Raw genomic sequence first — 11,159 nt, forward strand, 5'->3', positions numbered from 1 at the left:
GCAAAAGCCATTCTTATTTCTGAGGATGGTGTCCTACTCCAGATATGTGTCCCCATGGCCACACAGAATCTGTGACTCTGTGGCCTTCTGGCTATAGACAATGAGAGACCAGTGCATATATTTAGCTAGGCCAATCAGGGTTTCACTCTCTCCTGTGTGATTCAGATTTAGCACACGATTCTAGTTCTGTGGTCCTCAAATTTCAGATGGATAAAGATCATGAGGAGCTTGGGAAAAAGGAAGAATCCAGTGCTTTGCTTCTGGTGGGACCCAGAAACCTCCATTTCAATAAGGACCTCTATCGGATTCAGATGCAGATCATACTTTGAAGCATGGCTACTGTTGGGCAGGTCAACTGAGACGTCATGGGGAGCCAGACTTCAGCAACCATTGTCGGCCTGCAAAAGCAGAGGAAAGTGACTCTGCAACTTTAGGCAATTTGTCATGAAGGGGAAGGAAAGACAAAAGGCAGAGAGAGGTAGATGGAGGCAGGGGAAGAAAGGAGGGCCAGAGAGGAAGAGAAGGGAAAAGGTACCTTGGTTCTTATAGTTCTTGGTCTCAGGTAGACCCTTCTGAGTCCTGGCTACAGTGTCTGACTGGGATGTCATGATATTACCCAATTTAAAAATATCCACTTTTAATTTAAGTGAATTGAACATATTTCTTTCTCTTTTTAAAAAAGATTTTTTTTTTTTTTAGAGAAAGAGTGAGAGCAAGGAAGAGCAGAGGAAGAGGAATAAGCAGCCTCCACACTGTGCGTGGAGCCCAACATAGGGCTCAATCTCATGACCCTGAGATCATGACCTGAGATGAAATCAAGAGTCAGATGCTTATTAGACCGAGCCACCCAGGGGTCCTGAACAATTTTCTCTTTCTTTCTCAAAGATAAAATGGTGAATCCGTTCTTATGAATTGTAAGAATTTTTATGAATCTGCCAAAGGCATTTTTATTATGTTGTATATTTCTGGGTATGAAAAGTTATTTTTAAAGGACACTTTCATATATCTCAACTGGGGAGCTGCTACTGCCCTTAAACACTCCAGAAACTGGAGCACGAGCTCTGGAATTACGCCACTTTAGAGTTTCATATTTCCATACCAACAATAATGTATTGGGTATATGTTGTTACCAGTCTTCTGACTTTTGCACTATAGGTGAGGCCAGTTAGGCTTAAAGAGAAGAATAGCTTACCCAAAATACATGGCTAGTAGATGCTAGTTCCAAAATTTGAACTGAGGCCATTACTCCTATCTCCTCATGTCCCTGCTTCACAAGCACACATTGGTCTACGGAAGTGAACAAAGGAGGACAAAGTTCCTGACGTTACAGAGCTAAGGTTCTAGTGAAGAGAGATAGCAATAAACAAAATACTGTAAGCACTAGAAAGAAAAGTCAGTTTTTAGAAGTAAAAATCTATTTCTGCTTGGTAAGGTAAACAATGTAAGCATTATCAGAGTGTACGCTTTTTCATTTACCTGATATCCAACCCTCCCCAACTAATTTTAGAATTCTTTCTCTCTCTCTTTCTTATCTCTACCCAAACCCAATGCTAGCTTACTCAGTTCAAATTCTTTTTTCTGTAAAGGACCAGGTAGTAAGCATCTTCGGCTTTGTAGGCTGTCACTCTCCTGCTGTGGTGTGAGAGCAGCCATAGACCATACGTGAACAAATGAGCATGGCTGCGTTTCAATAAAACTTTATAAAACCAGGCTGCATAAAAAAATAAAAAATAAAAATAATTAAAATAAAATAAAAAATAAAACAAAAAAATAAAATAAAAATAAAAATAAAAATAATAAAATAAATAAAAATAAAATAAAAATAAAAATAAAAAATAAAAAACCAGGCTGCAGGTGAGATTTGCTGGGGCTACAGCTTGCCAACTCCCGATCTGCAGCACTGAGAAATTGTTAAAGAAGAGAGAACTGTTTATAGCTACTTAAGTTCTTATGAACTTTGGTAGAGATTCTAGTAACTTTGATTTAATGGTGGCTCAGGAAAAAAACTAAAATAACAATTTTTAAAGAATTATACCCACTTCTTTGAATAAGTCCTACTTTTCCTTTGCACTCAGACATTGAAGAGTATCAGAATAGAAGAAGAGAAGGAAAAAGTTGAGGCATGCCAGGCCTGCTAGAGTTAAAGTGCTAGCCGAAGGTCACTGTGAACACAATGTGGTTTGTAGTATTTTGCAATAAAGTAAATGTTGAAGTTATTCCAGAAAATACTGTAGCTGTTATACAGCTGTAACCAAGTAGAGCCAATTTAGTCAAATAAAAACCAGTGCAGTGGAGTGCAATTTAATGTATTATGGAAGATTTTCATGAACTTGGAAGCCTGGTTATGACCATGGTGACTAGACCCAAGAGAAGCCAAAGGCATTTTACTGGATGCTTGAACATAAGGAAAAGGGGCAAGATTGCATCGGGTATAATCAGCCCTCCTACTTACTGTGCTCTCTAGTCCATTACAAGAAATACTAAGAGCAAAGTAGAAATGCTTACATGACGTTAACCAGGGAAGTGGCTACGTGGAGGGAGGGAGTGTTGACGGTGGGAGAATGAATACCTAACAACTGACCGCCCTGAAGAGGTGTGGTGCTGGGGGGGTAGGTGACGGAGGAAAAGGCAGTCGAAAGAGGAGAACTAAAAGATTTCACCCATCGGGTATATCGGGCAGATTATTATCCAACCACTACACCCAAGATTCTAGCACAAAGCAGAAGTTAGGACCAGGCAAGTCTTCAAGACCCGGAGACGTTGTCCTCCTGCAGCAGACACCTCGGGGAGGCTCACCCCTTTGAGACGGTCTCTCCGGTTGTTGGGCTGATCCCAAGGCTGCCACCTTCTCAGAAGAAATGAGGATGGATGCGAACCTCCCACGATCCAGGGCAAGGCAGATAGCGTCACTGCCTCGGCTGACGGGGACCACTGGAATGAGGCTCTCCCTCCGTGGTGGACACTGCTCGTCGGTTGTAACAGCATCTAAGTCCTTTTCACTCTGTGGAATATCCAAGCCGGTCTGTGGAGATAATCATTCTTCATCTGGTTTCCTCTCCCTGAGGAGTAGGCAATAGGAGCCTAGAATTTAATACGTGTGGTTATACTTGGGGCGGACAGTAAAATGTGCATTAGAACTTGGGAACAGGGAAACGCTGTAGCTCTCTTGGAGTTCAATCAGTCAAATAACACCAATCACACATGATGGATGGATACCTTAAAAAAAAAAAAAAAAAAAAAACCCAGATGTGTCAAAGGTCAAAAGGAAGAAAGGCAAGGACTGGAAATCAAATCCAGATGGGATGTGAGAGAAAGTAATACCCTAAATGTTACTGTTCCATGTGAAGGACTTCTCCGGGAATAAGACAGATTCAGGAGGTGGGCTGGAGACAAGATTGACATCCTGAGGAGTAGGAATGCTCTAGGTGTCACCAGCTCTGCCCTTTAGCCAAGGATCCTCTGACCAGGTGATGGGAAATTCCCACCCAATTGGCTGTTACACTGATGCAATGATTGTCCCAGAGTTTATTTGTTCTGCTGAGGGCTGTATGTCCTAACGCCTTCCATCGTGAGAAAGCCCTAGGTGATTATCATTACGTCCACTTAGCCCACCAAGGCTGAGAGAGGCCACATAACATACCCCATAATGTCTCACAGCTAGTTTGTGGCCCAGCTGGGACTTGAGCCCAGACTGCCAGGAATGGAAGACCAAACTCTTGAGTCCCTGCTCTAGTGCTCCCCATGTATGCGTGTATGGTCCCCCCGCCAAGGGTGGGGAGATTAGGCCACCACAGGTCGATCCCACGTCATTCAACTAACATACTCATTTTTTACAAAGAGTTTATTTAGAAAGTATCACAGTTTAAACAAATTGTACCAGTCGGGTTTTCTCTTAATACAAGACTCGTGATGCAAAGCTGAAGCCACTCATGAGGATTATGTTTCTCTAGAAAGTTGGGTTGTTGTTGTTGTTGTTTTAAGGAACATTTGTGAATCATACGTAATTAGCAAAGATCTCCTTTAAGGCAGAGGCTGGCCAGGATCCTGCTCTGTGGTCTTCTGCCGCAGACCGTCTCTCCGTTACTGTGTGTCCACCTGCTGTACTTCCCAAGCCTGGGAAGTGGGGCAAAGAGTGTTGGAAATGGGGGGATTATTATGAGACGTGACTCGAAGGCAAGGAACATCCAGGTATATATCTTAAGGGAGCTACTGCAACGGTGCTCACTGTTCTGTGTGACAGTAAAAATGCTTAACAACCAGGATGGCATGGCTTACAGGGAGGCTGGCAGTGGTAGCACGGTGGCCTGTCAGCCCTGCCCCAGCCCTGCCTGCTTCACTCTTTGGTCTTGAGGTCAACTTAATCCTCTCTTCATACAGCAGAGAGCCAGCCTCCTCAAAGGCAGACAAAGTACAGTAAGCTTCTAAAATAACCACTTAGAAGCAGAATCTGAAGCTGCCTCCAGCTTGGGGCTGCAGCAGGGCTAGAGGACCTGCTGGGTCCTGATACCCAGACTTGGGAAAGCTCACCTAAGACCTCTGGCCCCAGATGACAAATACCACTAGAATTTTTTTTTTTTTTTTTTTAAGATTTGATTTATTTATTCATGAGAGACACAGAGAGGCAGAGACACAGGTGGAGGGAGAAGCAGGCTCCATGCGGGGAGCCCCATGTGGGACTCGATCCCGGGTCTCCAGGATCACACCCTAGGCCGAAGGCAGGTGCCCAACCACTGAGCCACCCAGGCCCTCCTGCAACCAGAATCTTCCTGGGTTACTTGTCAACATGCTGGTTGGGGTAGACCAACCTACAATGGCTCAGGCACAGTAGAAGTTTATTTCTCTCTCAGTCAACAACTGAAACAAGGTTACCAAGTGACTCTGCTCCACGTGGGGAGCCAGCAGTTCAAGCTCCTTCCCTCTTACATCTTGGCCACCCCCCCTTAGTGTCGTCTTGTCCCTGTAACAAGCTGGAAAAGGAGAGAAGAAGAGATGGAAGAGGTTTTGAACCAGACGCATCTGAGTTCCAATACGAGCTCTGCCATTGGTGAGCTGCAGCCTGAGCATGAACCCTCTGAGCCTCAGTTCCTCATCTGAGGGTTAAATGAGGTGTCACGTGTTGAGTGCAGTGCTCAGCTCAATAAGTAGTTGTTTATTATTAGGTACCTGGCATACTTTTTTTTTTTTTAAGATTTTATTTATTTATTCCTGAGAGAGGCAGAGACACAGACAGAGGGAGAAGCAGGCTCCCTGCGGGGATCTGGTGGGGGACTCGATCCAGGGCCCTGGAATCAGGATCTGAGCCAAAGGCAGACGCTCAACCGCTGAGCCACCCAGGCGGCCCCCGGCACACCTTCCTAGACACCACCCTGTGACATTGGAATGATGCCCATTTATGGAGGAGGATCCTGGGTTCACGCAGCAGGTAGATGGCGGAGCTGGGCCTGGGATCCAATGCACAGGCTCCTGATCACGGACAGGGCTTCCTCCTATGTGGGGGGACCACTGCCTCGGCATAAGAGAGCTGAACTCCTCACGCTCCCTTTAAATGTTTTCAATATTAGCTAGATCTAAAATGGAACTGGCATCTCATTCTCCTTTTCCCAGCTACCCTGGGGCTGAGGAAAGGCAGGCTGCGTCCAGTACATTCTATGGCTGGCGAACAGCATGTGGAAATGCTTGCTGACACAGACCAAAAGTGAACTCGAGTGACTTTTAATTTCCAAAAGAGACCAAAAGAGACCTTTAAAATACTTCCTTTTAGAGAGTAACTACCAGAAAAGGTTATACTTTAAGAAAACAAGCTTGAGTGGCAAAGATGGAGGTTTTTTTTTTTCAAGTATTATTTTACTTTTTTACAAGTTAGAAACCATATGGAATTTCCACTTTCACATAGCTCGTAAATGACTTTGCCTGGTTTTCTTGAAACTTGATCTTCCAAACTCCAAACTCAGCAAAGTCTGATGACGAGTTGGTGTCTGGAACTGATATTCCAGAGGCTAGATTGTGATACAGGATGGATTGTTCAGGAAGGAAGGAAGGCTTATAGATTGCAGGGAGTGAGACATCTTTTTCAGCTATCAGGTTTTGACCTGATCTTACCTCTGAAGGCCCTAATAACTTTTCTATTTCTGGACTAAGAAAGTATTCTGCTTGTTATTAACTTTTGACATTTCCAAGAAATGAGGACGTTTAGTCCACTGCCCTAAGAGCACGTCTATGCCACAATCCACATGCAAAGCAGGCAAAGTTGAATGAAAATATAGAGGCTCCCTGACAATCTATTTGATGTCTTTTGGATTAAATTTTTTTTCTTTTTTTTTTTTTGAGAGAGAGAGAGAGAGAGAGAGGCAGAGACATAGGCAGAGAGAGAAGCAGGCTCCATGCACCGGGAGCCTGACGTGGGATTCGATCCCGGGTCTCCAGGATCGCGCCCTGGGCCAAAGGCAGGCGCTAAACCGCTGCGCCACCCAGGGATCCCTGGATTAAATTTTTTTTACTTTAGTTATTCATCCTTTGTTTAATGGGGGCATGGTTGTGACTGAAAAACTAACTTTTGGTTTTTCACTTCAGGATATTTTCTACTCTGGCATAAGCAGGAGCAACACCCATTTTCCCAGTTACAGCTGTGAAAGCTAGAGGTGGTTGGCACGTATTTCTAACGGGTTCTTATAACGTGTGGGTAGATCTTTTTTTTTTTTTAAGATTTTATTTATTCATGATAGAGAAAGAGAGAGAGACACAGACTCCATGCAGGGAGCCCGACATGGGACTCGATCCTGGGACTCCAGGATCACACCCTGGGCTGAAGGAAGGTGCTTAAACCGCTGAGCCACCCGGGCTGCCCCGTGTGGATGAATCTTTATGGGTTGTTGGGCTAGCCTGGTCCTCAATCTCGTTCTGATTACTCGCCTTCCCTTGTATCAATGGTTGAGTTAGCAGTTGCTGAGTAACAAATCATTTCCAAATGTAACGGATTAAAACAATCACATTTATTGTTACTCACTAGTCTATGGGTCCACTGGGCAGACTGGCTGGCCCGACCTGGGATGGGCTTGACTGGTATGGGCTGGGCTTGTTCATGTGTTTCCGGTGGGTTGATGGGTTGGTTGGGAGCTGCCTGGTATAGAAAGGTCTCTACACAGATCAACTCTTCACCAGATGGTCTCTCATCTCACACCTGAATAGCCCAGACTTTTTCTCATGGTGGGAGAAAAGGCCAAAGCAGAGGCCACACCTACTACTTCTACTTCATTCTTTTAGCTGAAGTAAGTCACAGTCTAGCCAAATTTAAGGGGTAGGGAAATGGACTTTCCCAGATGATAGGAAGAGCGCAGTCACATTGCAATGAGCATGATCAATTAAGGGTGGATGGAGAATCGGGGCTATATTTACAATCCATCCATGGCCTATAACAGTAATATTATAAAGTCAAGGAAGTTTGTCTTTGGTAACTCACTGTTCCCTTTCCTATAGCACATGTTATTTGAAAGCTTAGTGGATTTGAAGTCCAAAGACAAAACTTAAGTTCTGGCTCTGGAATTTCCTTTCACAAACCATTCTGCTCTGTAAGCACTAATTCGTTCATCTTTAAAATGGTGTGATGGGGACGTCTGGGTGGCTCAGCAGTTGAGTGTCTGCCTTTGGCTCAGGGCATGATCCCGGATTCCCAGGATCGAGTTCCACATCGGGCTCCCCACAGGGAGCCCGCTTCTCCCTCTGCCTGTGTCTCTGCCTCTCCCTCTGTGTCTCTCATGAATAAATAAATAAAATCTTAAAAAATAAAAAAATAAAATAAAATGGTGTGATGACATCAGTCCACCCGTGCCTTGTGAGTTTTTTTGTTTTTTGCTATGTACGCTCTCACGTGTTTAATAAATAAGGTTAAAACGAGACCCTTTCTTGGGCCACCTGGGGGGCTCAGTCAAGTAGGCATCTGCCTTCAGCTCAGGTCATGATCCTGAGGTCCTGGGATCGAGTCACCACATTGGGCTTTCTGCTCAGTGGGGAGTCTGCTTCTCCCTTTACCCTTGATCTCTGTCTAATTAATAAATACAATATTTTTTTTTTTAAAGAGAGACCCCAAAAAAATAAAAATAAAAATAAAGAGAGACCCTTTCTCTTAGATGTTCAAAGCCTTTAGGCTGGTTCTTGGCCTCTGAAGCCCCTCTACCACCACCACCACCCTGTCCCCACTCCATGTAAATATCCTTGTTCTACTTAAGTTTGTCTTTCCACACCTGTTCCCCCATCCTGTTCTGGACCTGCCCCAATTCTGACTTCATTCCTCCATTAAAGTCAACTCTCCTAATGTCTTTTTCTTGCCTTGAAATAGTTTAACTGGAAATTGATAAATGACTTCAACCAAAAATGGTATTGATTCCAGATAAAATTGCCATTTTAACATCAGCCTTCTGAGGAGAACAGGACTATTTCCACGCTTCTGTTAAGCTCCGGTGGGTTCTCAAAGCACTTTGCATGCACTTCTTCAGTAATTACAACCATTTCTTGAGCACTGATAAGGGCCCTGGATACATTTTTTTTTCCTCCTCCTATTGACTAGATGTCAAGAGCTCAGCCCTGTCATTGACTAGCTGTGTGATTTTGGGTATAGCACTTCTAAGGAAGTTTTATTTCCTTAGAAATAAACAAGCCAATATTTGCCTAAAAACTTTGTTTTATTTGTCTCACCTCTAAACTGAGGAAATTTGACAAATTGACCTTGAAAGGCCCTTGAGATTCTGAGAACTTACAATATTCTAGAATATTTACAAAATGGAATATGGAGAATCCAGCATTGTTTTGAATATTTCTTTATTTTGTGGTTTAGTAGATCAAGTAGCCAGTGATGACTTAGAAAAGAGGAAATCCAAATTGAACTCCAATAAAAAAAAGGGAAAAAATGAGGAAATCATAATCATAATTAAAGTAACTAATATTTATTGAGTAGGCTCAGACTGTTGCTTGACAAGGAGTTGTTTGCTATGAAAACCATCTCATCTTTGTTTTATAGTCCAATGTTAATTGAAGAGTTGTCATATTGTCATAAAACTGATTGTATCTGAGAAAGGTTTTCTATATGGAGGGGTGGATGACAGAGGAAGAGAAAAGAAAGGAAGGAAAGAAGGAAGAGAAGAAACTGATACTTACTGAACTTTTATTATAGGTGTGTGGTAAGAGACAGTTATGCACACTGTGATCCTGGGCAGAGAGAGCCAGGTGTTCTTCAAATTCCAGGTCCTCTTCCTGGGTGCTCAGCCAGGTTATATTGCCCAGCCAGCCTTGCAAACATACATCTCCCACTCTTGCCCACTTCCAGCTTACTTAGATGGAGGTGATGCTCATGGTGATCTTGAAAGTCATTTGTCCAAGATAGCAGAACTGCTGTTAACCTCTTATGCTGAATTTTGAGAGTCTATTTGTTACGACAGTTTAGACATATGCTTGCCAATATATGACGTTAAATTTCAAATCATCGCTATGAAGTGGAGACTCTTCATTTTTAAAGATACTTTATTTACTCATGAAAGACACACCGAGAGAGGTGGAGACACAGGTAGAGGGAGAAGCAGGCTCCCTGCCGGGAGCCCGATGTGAGACTCAATCCCAAGACCCCAGGATCACGACCTGAGCCGAAGGCAGATGCTGAACCACTGAGCCACCCAGGTTCAGACAAAAGAGGTCCAGACTCTTTTCATTTTTATAGATGAAAAACCGAGGCACAAAGTGAGGAGGTAAATTTCTTGGGCCATACCAGTGACAAAGCAAGGTTTAAACTTCAGCTGGTCCAACTCAGTCTACACAGAAGACTGCAAACATTCTGTTCATGCATAGAGAAAAGCCTACCAGAGTTTCACAGTAGAAGTTCCCTTCATATTTCTACATGTTGGACAAAGGGCATCTTTTCATGAATTAACGAGTAGTAAGATAGTAGTGCCTACAACATTCTGAACTCAAGATGAACAAGAGGCAATGTGCCGGCATGGTGTTAGTCTGACATAATCCAAAGGGGCCATTTGCTGACTCTTTATCATAGGCAAATTATTTCATTTCTGTGGGTCACAGCTTTCCTATTTGGAAAATTAAGGTAAAAATTAAAATTAAAAAAACAAGCCAATATTTGCCTAAGAACCATTGATGAATGGCTATCTATCAAAGTTTTCTATTCCCTCTTCCCTTTTATCAATAGCCCTTACTCAAAAAAAAATTTTTTTTAAATTTAAATAAATAATAGCATAACTTATATCCCGATTAATCAAATAAAGTTGATCTCTCCTGGGGTATAAAAACCCTCAAAAATTAGGGTTGAGTGTTAAAAGAAATAACATTTTGAGGATTAAAAGAAATAATAAATGTGAAGTATGTAACACAAGGCCTACCATATAATAGGTGCTTTCAGTGATTCCTTTTTAAAAAGGCAAAAGGGGGGATCACTGGGTGGCTCAGCAGTTTAGAGCCGCCTTCAACCCAGGGCATGATCCTGGAGATCTGGAATCGAGTCCCACATGGGCTCCCTGCACGGAGCCTGCTTCTCCCTCTGCCTGTGTCTCTGCCTTTCTCTCTGTGTCTCTCATGAATAGATAAATCTTTAAAAAATAAAATAAAAAATAAAATAAAAAGGCAAAAAGGAATCCTTATTAGTACAGTGTGTTCAGAGCCGCTTGAGCATTCCGGGTTTCCTTTTCCTGAATCTATCCATTGGGGTGTGATTTGCCTTACTATTAGCATAAGTCATAAGCATCCTGCACTGTTTTTCAGGAAAAGGAGGTAATTTGGGCTGCAGCCATGTTCTCATTAGAGAAAATGAGGGCAGTTAATGGTTAGTGTTCAGGAACAACAAAGCTCTCTTAGTTGCTTAGCAACTGGAGCTGGGGGGTGTGGTGGGCAGAGGGAGAGAGAAAAACAGAGAGGAGCATAAAAAGTGAATTTAAGGTACAGGCCACTCCCAGGTGGGCCAAGAGATGTGTGCATACAGCGCTGGTAAACACAGCTCTAGCTCATTTGTTCCATGACTGGAAAATTTAATGAAATACTTTGGAATTCAGCAGTGGTGAGTTACAGTGGACATGCGTTGTTCCAATGCAATGTGTAAACTGTTTAGGGAGCAAGTGGATTAGGAATGGAATACGGTGAGGATTTAGAAGTCCTCTGGATTTGGAGAT

The 11,159-nt window shown here is 43.1% G+C and overlaps 1 protein-coding gene across 1 annotated transcript in view; it reads left to right on the top strand.

The window, feature by feature from the left end:
• The window catches only part of ZDHHC17 (zDHHC palmitoyltransferase 17), a 189,731-nt gene extending 188,979 nt beyond the window's left edge, over positions 1-752 (top strand). Inside the window, exon 18 of the transcript XR_012005674.1 lies at positions 700-752. The gene's annotated coding sequence lies outside the window, so the exon portion shown is untranslated. The remainder of the gene's footprint in view (positions 1-699) is intronic.
• Positions 753-11,159: the final 10,407 nt, after the last annotated feature.

Source organism: Canis lupus, chromosome 13 (genome assembly GCF_048164855.1).
Source record: "Canis lupus baileyi chromosome 13, mCanLup2.hap1, whole genome shotgun sequence".
In the NCBI taxonomy this organism is placed as follows: domain Eukaryota; kingdom Metazoa; phylum Chordata; class Mammalia; order Carnivora; family Canidae; genus Canis; species Canis lupus.